At 33.1% G+C, this 12773-nt stretch overlaps 1 long non-coding RNA gene across 1 annotated transcript; it reads right to left on the bottom strand.

Moving 5' to 3' along the window:
- Positions 1–9139: 9139 nt before the first annotated feature.
- Positions 9140–12268, bottom strand: LOC147018037 (uncharacterized). Its single transcript, XR_015062231.1, has 2 exons — positions 11017–12268; positions 9140–10919 (listed from the first exon to the last, which is right to left on the bottom strand). It is a non-coding gene; the product is annotated as an uncharacterized LOC147018037 (long non-coding RNA).
- Positions 12269–12773: the final 505 nt, after the last annotated feature.

The raw sequence follows: 12773 nt of genomic DNA, 5'->3' as shown, positions 1-12773 counted from the left end.
AGTTCTTCATAAACCCCACTATTCAAAAAATCTTGAAATGATGTTATAAAATGAAGATCTGTTCTCATATAAGGAGTTTGTTCTTCATCTTGTCTTTTCATATTCATTTTCACTCCCATATAAAACTTTAAAGTTTTCATTTCTTTTAATGTCTTTTTAATAAATTTTTCAACATCGGGTTTCACTATTTCAATTGATTCAGCTATTGATGATGGACCGGGTTCTCCAAATTGAAAAATCCTTATTTTTATATGCCCTTTAAATGCCTCATCAGTGTTTTTAATATAATAGTCTCCCTTTACTTTAAACTCATTTTTCTTGTGTTTTTGTGATTGAAGATGTTGATTATAACTACTCTTCAAAACATCCTTTGAACAGATATCACAATGTTTTCTTTCCAACTCAAGAGGAGATATTTGATGAAATAGATTAAATGTGTGTTTGTTGGTTCGGAGGTGTTTTCTATAATGTTTATATTCGTGATTACAAACATCGCAGTACGTTGTATTCACCATATTTATAGAATAAAACTTTGCTTAAACTAAAATTTTCTTGATGAAAATTTCGTTTAATTTATAGGTGAATCTGTGCTTAAAAACATTTTATCCTCCAACTTTTTCACTTAATAAATACAATGTTTCAAGACACAAAAGACAAGTTTCAATCAATCTCTTCATCTGTTAAAGATACTGAGAAATATGTCAAGGATGTAAAATTGAACAAAGATAAATATAACAACTATTGGATAAAAACTATTATGGTAAATAATATGAGTTCTTCAATTTCCTTCAGTGGAAGGGCTTTTAGTATACCTGGTAGAACATCAATTAAAGTATCTCTAACAAAAGTTTCTCCTCTCCTTCTAGTAATATATTCAAAACTAGAAAAAGCAATGAAACAAGAAAAAGTATCAAAGAACAAAAACCTTATGGATGAAGCTTTATAAAGAAAAGATAAGACCATCTGTAATATGCAAGGAGAAATTTGTATTTTTTTCAACAACCTTAAAGATGTAAATCCTGATGAAATAAAGGATGTTAATATATCAGGTGAAATGACATTTCGTTCAATAGTAGTTAACGATAATTTTAAAATTACCTTTAATATAAAAAATGTTGTCGTTGAATCTGATAATGAAAAAGTATATCGATATCGATGGTAATATACAACTGAAAGTATAGATGAATTTCAGTTTAAGTAAAGTTTTACTTTATAAATATGCTAGACTTTCCTGATTCTCCATATGACAAATTTGAGAATTGTCCTGCGTGTGAAAGACAGGGATTAAACACAGAGTCAAAAGCTTATAAACAATGTATATTCTGTGATTATCTTCTAATTAATGATAATAAAAAATATAAAAAGGAAAATAATTCTTTTAGATTTACACCAAAAATGAATTACTTTACAAGATTGATTTGAGAAATGAATGTAAAGTATGAGGATGATAACACACCTTTCCTTACAAGGGAAGAAACTGAACGTATAAGAGAAATGTTCAAAGGATTGTTGTTGTATATTATTCATGGATGTAATTTTCAGGGAAATATCAACACAAGATATTGTATTAATAAAATAATGGATTATCTTGAAATTAAACCTGAACTTAGGATAAAATATAGAGTTTCCAAAAAAGCCAATAATAAATTAAATAACCTGTTTTTCAAATATATAAATGAATGATTTTTTACCTATTTGGGAAAATAAGATAAAATTTAACAACCATAAAAATCTCCCAAATTCATTAAGATGTCTCATAGTTGGTTCAAGTGGATGTGGAAAAACCTGCTTACTTTTAAAAATGCTCCTCACTCCCAACTTTTTAGATTATGATAATTTAATAATTTTCACAAAGTCGAGTTTTCAACCAGAGTATCAACTACTCTCACAAGGTTTTAATGCTGGTCTTCAAAAAGAAGATATAATAGGTTTATTTAAACGTCAAAAAAACCTAAATGATTATAACATTGAAGATATAATTCAACTATTTTGTGATACACAGAGATGTAAAAAGAAATCAAATCTTATAACTTGTATTCTTAGTGATAATACGGATGATATACCGTCTCCCCAAGATTTGGATAAATCAAAAAGAACCTCGTTATCTTTGATGATTGTGTTAATGAGAGAAACCAAACGGTAATGGACAGCTACTACACAAGAGGGAGACATTCTTCTTGTAATTGTATTTATCTTAGTCAATCGTACTTTCAACTTCCTCGTCGTTCCATCAGAAACAATGCTAATACTTTTATTTTATTCAAGTTAAATTCAATAGATATCAATAATTTTTGGAGAGATAATTGTTCTACATTATGTAGTAAAAAGAAATTTGAGGATTATATGAAGCACACGACTGAAAAATATAAATATATTGTTGTGAAACAAGATGAGATATTAAGGGATATATTTTTTGTTTTATAAACAATTACATATATAAATGACAACTATTATTATAAATCTTGTGGGTAAATCTGCTTCTGGAAAAAACTTTCATAAATCAAGGTTCTTGTGTAGTACAAATGAGAATATTGTAAATTTACTTAAAAAACACCCGTGATACGCATTGTATCAACAACAACTAGAGCAATAAGACCTGGAGAAGTAAAAGGTGAAGATTATCACTATATTTCAGTGGAGGAACATATGCGATTGAGGAATGAAGGACAAATATTTGAGGAGGTTTCTCTTGGTACAACAAAATATTCACATTGTAAGAGTGAGTTAAAGAAACTAAAATCTGGTGGTGTTGGGATATTAGAAACTAATCCAGAAGGAACGAGACAAATTATTAAATATCTGAGCGGAGTGAAGATTTTATCATTCGGTTTTGATGTTGATGAAGAAACTCAACACAAACGTATGAAAAGCAGAGATGCAAGGATTAGTGAAGAAGAAATTACAACTCGCATTAATGTTAATAAAGAATTTGATGAAATATTTAAAGAAAAGGATTTATTTGAACACATCTACTTGAATGATGAAGAAAAGGAAAATTTCCCTGTTGATCTTTACAATTCATTAAATGATATTTTACAATAAATAAATGGATACAAAAGAAAGAGCAAGAAGATTTAAGGAACATCAAGAGTTGGTTTCAAAAGTTGTAAAACAACAGGAAGACATAAAGAAGAAACGCAGACAGAAACTAACGGGCGAAGAAGCATTTGAAAAAACAAGAGAAATTTTTTAAACCACTTTTAAAAACTTCCCAAGAAAAATGAAAGATGTTTCCACAGTTCCCACAGTAGAATATACTCCTAGAAAGCTTCAAATGTTAAAAGATTTCAGTCAAATGACGGAGGAAGAATTAGAGCATATTGGAGAATTAGAACATGATGAAGGTTTATTTCAACAACTGGAAGAGATTAATCAACCCCTGATTATATTGTGAATGCTGTTCAAAACAATGAATATTCAGCAGATTCAAAAACCAAAGCAGGACTCATTCCAACAGAACAACCAGCAATATTTCATCTTGTTCAAGAAAAGGTATTGATATTTAATGATGAATTAAGGTTCTTAAGTTCTGCTCAACCCCCAGTTAAACTAACTCCGAGATTAATGTTTCTTCTCACAAAAGATGGAAGGCAAGGTTCAACTGTGAGGGATGAATCAAAGTATATTGATAAACCATTGGATATGGAAAATAATGATGATAGAGTATATATTGATTTGCTGAACACTCTAAATTATAAGGTTATTCTTTCTGGTAAAAGTAGGAAGAATGAGAAGGAGAAACACATTATTCAGGCTTTAAGTATCCTTGGTTCAGGTATTAGTTTTCTTCCAAATGACCCATCGCAATTAGTTAATAGACTGTTATTGTTGTTCGGCAGTAAGAAGGCTGGAAATAACAATTGTTTTAATGAAGCATCAGCCATTTTAGACCAGTTGATGAACATGAAAATAATTAATAAATCTCAATATAAAGACATTTTATCTCATATTAAATAAGATGAGAAGCACAATCCTGAGTTTTAATTTCACAACAAGCGACCACACATCTTCATTCCCATACCCACTACAACTTGACACAACAAAAGAATATGAGGCATCTTTATTGTCCATGGAGACTTATAATACCTTATTTAATATAACCGAGAAAAATGACAAGTTTAGTTATAATCCGGGAAGTGGATACAAAACGATAACAGTCTCACCCGGAGCATACGAGATTTCTCAAATATCTTCTGAAATTGCTCGTCTTATGAAAGAACAGGGTGATGAACCAAAAAATATTATTATAAACATTCAAAAACATACTTCAAAATCAACGATTAAAGTTAAAAATAACTACAAGGTTGATTTCACAATTGATAATTCATTTAGAGAGTTATTAGGTTTCTCCTCAAAAAGATTGAAACTAATGGGACGTTTTACAGTGATAATGTCATTCAAATATCCTCAGGAATAAATTCGGTGTTAATTCACTGTGATTTGATTGATGGTGCTTATAATGATGGATTAAAAACAAATACAATATTTTCATTCAGCGCATACTCAACCCCAATTGGTTATAAATTCAATATGGAGCCTAAAAATTTGGTTTATCTACCTGTGTCAGGAAAAACCATACACAGAGTAAATTTTAGGATAACCGACCAAGATAATCGTGTGATCTCTTTTAATGGAGAAGTTATATCCATCAGAATTCACCTACGTGAAGTTTTTCAATAAATAAATACGATGGTTATTGTGAGGAAGCACGAGTTGGGAAAATATAAAATAATTACAGGGGATGGGATGTTCCTTTCCCCATACTACAAGGGTGAAGGTATGTATCTTGGTAGAGGATACTATAAACCTAAGAGACAAAGGGGTGTCGGACATCAATTTAGAGGAGATGGGATAATTGATACTCTCATGGGTATTGGTTCAACTATTCTTAAACATAAAGACCTAATTGGTTCAACTGCTTCTGCTGTGGGAAATGTAGCAGGTGCTGTAAAGAGTATAAAAGATGCTCAGAAAGAATCTCATAAATTACAAGCAATAAAAGAAATTAAGAAAGGTAAAACTCAGTTGTCTCCCCAAGAACGACAGAAAATAATTCAAATACTTGGATCAGGGTTTCAAAAGTTTTAACATCTTTTTTCCTAAATAAATACAAGTATGGAAGCAATTGATAGTATCTATGATTTGGATGATACTATTATTATCTCAAACTCCACTAAAAAAGAAGATTACTTCAAGGTAAACGCAATAACTGGAACAGCAGGCTGGAATGCAAATGGTACAAAATGTTTTGAAATAAATAATCAACAAACCTATTTGAATCTCTCCGAAAGTTTCTTGTTGTGTAAATTTAAATTCACTAAGGCTGGGAATAACACAAACGCTACACTTGTAAATGATTTCTTCTGGAAAATGTTTGATAGTGTGCGATTGTATATTGGAACACAAGAAGTTGAAGCGGTTGATTATGTCTCTGCTGTATCTGAAATGATGAAATTTACACTCTATACATTCAGTGATAGAATGGGAAAGGGGTCTGTCGAAGGTTTTATTCCTGATATGTCAACGGGAACAAACACAGACCCTGGATATATTCAAAGGAAAGGAATGTATAATGATGATACAAAAGCAGAAAATAGTTTTACTGTGGCAGTTCCTCTTAAAGGTATATTTGGATTTTGTGATTATGATAAAGTTCTGTATGGTCTTAAAATTAGATTTCAACTACAAAGGAATGATAATGAAAATAGATTGCTTTTTGGTGTTGGTAATGCTTTTGGTGATCAGAATAAATTTGTAATTGAGGAGATGAGTTGGTATATCAGTGAATATACTCCTAATCTTAAAACAGAAGAGATGTTGAATCGAAGACTTAACTCAAATAAACCACTCAGTGTATCATACCTCAAAAGAAGATGTCAACACGTTAAACTCAATCAAACTACTTACACGTGGAATTTGGGTGTTCTGGAAGGAAAGCCACGATATCTGTGGATGATTTTTAAAAAGCCAGATGGTGATACTGCGACTGATAAGAATAATGCATTGAGTGATAATGCTAAGGTGAAACAACTTCGCGTTTCTCTAGATGGAACATTTTATCCACGAGATAGATTGGAAATTAATTGGGAAAAAATGATTTTGCTGAAGCATACAAGTCTTACCAAAAGGTGTGTGAAAGTAATGGAAATAAAGAACCTATTTTAGATATGACAGCATTTAAAAGTTTGTATACAATCTATACGTTTGACCTGAGCGCTCAAAAAGAAACTATAAAGTCTAATCGAGTGAATACTTCCCTATACATTGAAAGAGGAGAGAGTGAAGAAGTTGATACATATTGTTTGCTTTTGGAAGAAACAGAATTGCAGATTAATACAGATAATGGTGTGATGATTAGTCTCACATAATTTTTTGTTAAATAAATGAGTGGCAAAGTACCAACTGGGGTATATGTTAATCAAATCAATCTTCATAAACTATCATCTTGTGTTCAAAATCAAAAGCCTTGTACGATTAACGTTAATACAATTCAGAGAAAAGGAGCAGTAAGAATTGATGTTTTGCTCACAAGAGAACAGGTTAAAATCTTGAATGACACTGGCTCACTTAAAATTAAAATGACAAAACCAATGTTGAAAAAATATTCAATAAGAGAGACGAGTGGAGGATTTCTCCCATTTCTAATTCCTTTATTTGCTGGTTTAAGTGCGGTTGGAGCATTGACGGGTGGTATTTCAACAGCGGTCAAAACTGCCAACGAAAGGAAAGCTCAACTCCAGGCTCAAAAAGAATTGGAAAGACATAACAAAGAGTTGGAGAAACAAATTAGTGGAAGTGGTGTAATTGTAGATTTTGCTGAAAAACTTGAAGGTCTGCCTGATAAAGCGAGATTGTTAGTTGGAGATATGCTTTCTTCTATAGCACAAGCAGGTGTAAAATTAACGAAAAGAGGTAATGGATTATATCTTTCTAATAAATAAATGAGCATTGATGAGTGGTTGAAAGAATTTGGAAAGAATACAACATCAAATTTACAACTTGCCAAATATTGTAAGAAATTAAAAATTCATAATGTGGTTATTTGTATGAGAGATGAATTAACAAATGTGTCGAAACATACAAAGAATATTATTATGAACTTAGAAGATAATGATGGGAACGGTTCTCATTGGGTTTGTATTTTTAATAGTCAAGACAAATATTATTTTGATAGTTTTGGTCTTCCACCACCTGTTGAAGTCATAAAATTCTTACAGAATGGTGTTTATCAAACATTTCAAGTCCAAGAATTAAATTCCAAGTGTTGTGGTCAATTATGTCTATATGTGTTATTTCAACTCAACAAAAATAAAAAATTTTATGATATTATTTTTAATCTAATATAAATGACTTATGTTGGTAAAGATGGTTCTATCTTTGGTGTATCTCAAGAACTGGATATTGATTTATCAAATTATTACACAAAGGCACAGGCTGAACGACATAAATATAATATAAACAAAAATATTAACAAGAAAAATGCTTATAAATTAAAAAATTATCCAAGCCCGACTGACGCGAATGACTTGGTGAGATTAAGCGATTTATCACAATATATATACTTAAATAAAACGGCTGTGTATTCTAAAGATACAGAAGTGTTGATATTATCTCCAGGTCATACAGAATTCACAGTTCGAATTAAAATAAATTTTTATAAAGAAGGGCGTATCGTTTGTATGAGAATAGAACAATGGGGGTATGATATGAATGATTTAGGGTATAATTGGTCATTTAAAATTAACCTCGAAGACCTGGAACAATTAAATCAGTCTCGTAAGGAAGAATATTATCCACTTGGTATTGAGAATGAGTTTTGTGGGGCTACGATTAGTAAACAACAAATAAAAGAATTTAATAAGGGTAAATATAATAATGGTTTTGCCCTTGTTTATCATTAACCAGTGAGATTCAAAAAAGAATAGAGGTATTAAAGAAATTAACTCATCTCACCAGGGAGGAATACAAAGAATTAACAAGTCTATTTGCAATACTTTCAACAAAACTATTAGCATCGTCAAGCTATTCATTTTAATTCAAGTTTTTTCTTAAATAAATGGAGGAGAGAGTGAAGGCATTTCTAAGGATTCTTTATGTTTTAAAAATTAAGATTCAAATGTGCATGTTGGAAACTAAAAAGGTTTTTGCACTCTGCAGGAATTTTTCTCATAAATAAATGAGTTATTGTCTCAAATGTAAAAAGAAAACTAATACTAAAAATATTTCATATATTAAAAGTAAAAATAACAGGGTTATACAAAAAGGTATATGTTCGGTGTGTGGTTCAAAAAAAAATCAATTTATCTCCAAACACAAACTCGGAGGAGATATACAAAAGTTTTTATCAGGAAGTAAATTTACAACTACTGGAATACCAGGGGAATTACATCTTCCAGGTTATTCTTTCTGTGGTCCAGGCACAAACTTGGATAAAAGATTAGATGAGGCAGACAATCCTAAATCCTGGAGTAAACCAATCAATAGAGTTGATGAAGTGTGCATGAGACACGATATTGATTATGGGAATACCACAACGTTGGAAGAAAAGCATGAAGCCGATAGAGAAATGTTGTATAATTTGTCTCTGATACAAAATCCAACCTTGAGAGAAAAAGTTGATAGGTTCATCGTGAAGAAGATGATTAGTGCTAAATTGAAACTTGGACTTGGAAATTCAAAAACTTATAGGCTCTAATGATGCCATTAAGACTGAAGAGCAATTAGCTGATGAATTACATAAACCAATATTCACAAAGTTTCAGAGAAGGAAAGTTTATTCCAAGGAAGTTGATTATATCTGGTCTGCTGATTTGATTGAACTCAATAATGATAAGGGGTACAAGTATGCTTTAACCGTTATTGATTTGAGGAGTAGATATGCGTGGGTTGTCCCTTTAAAAAACAAAACAGGTAATACTCTTATGTTAGCTTTTCAACAGATATTTAATAAAAGTAAGAGAAAACCTAAGAAATTGTGGACTGATGAGGGTAGAGAGTTTTATAACAAGACATTTATGAATTTTCTAAAAAATAACAGTATTACATTATACAGTACCTTTAATGAAGGGAAGGCAGTTGTTGTTGAACGTTTTAATCGTACCTTAAAAGAGAGACTATATAAAAAATTCACACAACTCGGTTCACAACAATGGTTATCTTTTATTCAGGATATTGTGGATAAGTATAATGACACGATTCACACGTCAACGAATATGAAGCCATCAGAAACATTTACAAAATTAAAATATGAAAAAGAGATTAATGTCAGAAAACCTAAGTTCAAAGTTGGTGATATCGTAAGAATATATAGGTGGAAATCTCATTTTGAAAAGGGTTTTACTGAACGATGGACGAAAGAACTTTTTAAAATTGTTGATGTAATAGATACAGTTCCTTGGACTTATAAAATATATGATTTGGAAGGGGAAGAGATTTTAGGTTCATTTTATTCACAGGAATTACAAAAGACAAAACTAAGCATATAATACACCTTTGTGGACACTAGAGGGACAAGTCCGAGGTGTATTACAGTATATAATGTGTGTCAAGGGGGACGTTCTTAGATCTGTGAACCCCAAACACAGAATCCTCAACTGAATAGTCAAGGCTTAACTTTTGTTTGTGTGTGTGTGTGTGTGCAATGGGAGCAATAGGTTGGCGCTTCACTCCCTCCTACTATACACCGTTGTGGACACTCGAGGGCCAAGTCCGAGGTGTATAACAGTATATAATGTGTGTCAAGGGGGACGTTCTTAGATCTGTGAACCCCAAACACAGAATCCTCAACTGAATAGTCAAGGTTTAACTTTTGTTTGTTGATGTGTATGTGTGTGTGTGTCCCAACCCTCACATTCAAAATCTCAACCCCAACCCTCACATTCAAAATCTCAACCCCAACTCAATCCTCGCCCAACACAATATCTTTTTCAAAATGAGATTTCCACCTATATATATATATATATATTTTTACGTTTTTTTTTCTTCTTCCAATTCTGTCTTTTAAGGCTTTCAGGTTTGATGACGTAAAAAGGGGGAGTAAGCCTGCACTTTCTTCCCAGAACTTTCTTGATCTTGCTCCCATCAAGCACCATCCGACAAAGAACTACATCGATAGGTTTCGATCCCAAAGAGTGATAGCAACTCCAAAAGTCTCCAAAATATAAATAAATAAAATAATAATAATAATAAATAAATAAATAAATAAATAAAAGCCCCCAAAAAAGTTTCAAGTGTCCAACATAAACCCAACTTTCCAAGTCTTCAAGGTATAACCACATTCCCGTTGAGTTTCCAAGATATGTATCACATTGTGAGTTATCAATCCAGAACCCACATTTCAAGTATTCAAAGTAAAACCAACTTACAAAGTCTCTTAAGGATAACTCATTTACTGATTTTTTCAAAATTTGTGAGTCTCCAAGGTAGGACCTATATTTAGAACCATCTTGGCAGAACCCTTTTCCTGAGTCTCCAAGGTAGTTATTTAAACCATCAAGGCAGAACTCATTTACTGATTTTTTCAAAATTTGTGAGTCTCCAAGGTAGACCCCATATTTAGAACCATCTTGGCAGAACCCTTTTCCTGAGTCTCCAAGGTAGTTATTTAAACCATCAAGGCAGAACTCATTTACTGATTTTTTCAAAATTTGTGAGTCTCCAAGGTAAAACTTGTATTCTGGCTCATCAAGGTATAACTTGTTCAGTGGGTATTGTCTTGATAACTCACAATGAGTATTATTGCTGTAAAACTCTTTTTCAGGATTTTGCTGGTCTCCAAGGTATAACTCTTTGGTTGGGTCATCAAGGACGAACTCGTTCTGTGGGTCTTGGTCGCTCATAAGGTCTTCAACCAAGCCAACAATTTCGCCCCAAGTTGTAGCAAAAGCAGTATTTTCATTTCGTATTTCAGACACAATTTCCTGTGAGAGAAAATAATAATGTATTAATTAAGTTATTTAATTATTAAATGAGTATGCTTCAATCAAAGTTTGAAAATAGGAAAATAAAAAATCTTACCTCAATAGATAAGAGGTTTGAATCCAGTTCATCAACTTGAAGGTTTAGTTCCATACAAGACAGAGAGTTCCAAGGAACACCAAAGTCATCCCACTCAAGGTCTTGGTCGCTCATAAGGTCTTCAACCAAGCCAACAATTTCCCCCAAGTTGTAGCAAAAGCAGTATTTTCATTTCGTATTTCAGACACAATTTCCTGTGAGAGAAAATAATAATGTATTAATTAAGTTATTTAATTATTAAATGAGTATGCTTCAATCAAAGTTTGAAAATAGGAAAATAAAAAATCTTACCTCAATAGATAAGAGGTTTGAATCCAGTTCATCAACTTGAAGGTTTAGTTCCATAGAAGACAGACAGTTCGAGACAAGCACACAGAACACCATTGCCAGCAAAAACAAATGTTTAAAATGGAGCCTGGGTTTGAAGCTTTTATAGAGAAAGACTGGTGGGTGTGGTTTCCTTTGGAAATTCCCTGGGCAAGCCTAGGCAAGCCTTCATTAGGAAATTTTTCAAAACCATAACATCCTGTAATTTTCTAGTGATTTCTTTGTGAGTCAGAGATGAACTGGAAATGATGTAAGAGTGGGCGGGGCTTAGCAAAAGTAGGCGGAGCTTAGGAAAAGTGGGCGTGGCTTAAAAAATACCTTATGAAAAGTGGGCGGAGCTTAGCAAAAGTGGGCGGGGCTTAGGAAAAGTGGGCGTGGCTTAGAAAAAATACCTCATGAAAAGTGGGCGGAGCTTAGCAAAAGTGGGCGGGGCTTAGGAAAAGTGGGCGTGGCTTAGAAAAAATACCTTATGAAAAGTGGGCGGAGCTTAGCAAAAGTGGGCGGGGCTTAAAGAAAAGTGGGCGGGGCTTAACAAAAAATAACCTGTGGCTCAGGAGGTGGTCAAACAAGAGCATTAAGAGAAGTTTATCATTTCGTAATGGCACAAATAGGGTATCTTAAAAAATATAAAGATTCAATTGTTTTGTTTATCAATATTTTAGATGGGGATTATTGTGCAAAGAAAATTAAACTATTGAAGGAATTTGAGAATGAACAAATCTTTATAGGTTCAATGAGTGAGCTGTTCAACCCCCAGGTGTTCAATTCAATGAGGTTCAACCTCCAAGTTAAAAGGGGAGACAAATAAATATACCTTGGGATAAAAAGGGGGGTTTATTTTTAGGGAAAAAAAATATGAATCGCTGAAAATCCCCCATTCATTTACATGGGGAAAAGTGAGCCAGAATCAGTATTCTTACCCTACTAACATGGCATCATAAGCCAGGCCTGTGTTAATTTGGAGTTGCATCTTGTTTGATAGTGGGGAAGGAATAATCGCAGGGGTTAATGGTTGTAGGTCACGTGTAGTGATGGGCCAATCAGCAAGCTGGATTTGGATGATGTCTGCTTGAGGCTCCGCCCACACTGGACGCCTACAAAAAGGGAAAAAGGACCGCCTTCCTGGTGGTTGGTGATAGCTCCTGACGGTTGCTTACAGCTCCTGACCATTGGTTACAGCTACTTACAACTCCTGACTGTTGGTTAGAGCTCCTGATAGCTCCTGACATTGGCTTACAGCTGACCATTGGTTACAGCTCCTGATAGCTCCTGTCCATTGGTTACAGCTCCTTACAACTCCTGACTGTTGCTTAAGCTCCTGATAGCTCCTGACGGTTGGTGGACTGTTTCTGCTGGTTCTGCTCGGTACCTGGCTCTTGGCATACCTGTTTCTTGGCGTCCCTGGTTCCTGGGGGAGACGATGTGATGTC

The sequence above is a fragment of the Eptatretus burgeri genome, chromosome 10, assembly GCF_056783735.1.
Source record: "Eptatretus burgeri isolate ZD-2024b chromosome 10, Ebu_testis_v1, whole genome shotgun sequence".
NCBI lineage: Eukaryota > Metazoa > Chordata > Myxini > Myxiniformes > Myxinidae > Eptatretus > Eptatretus burgeri.
The sequence above is the reverse complement of the archived record's forward strand: the minus strand, read 5'-3'. Positions and strand labels throughout refer to the sequence as shown.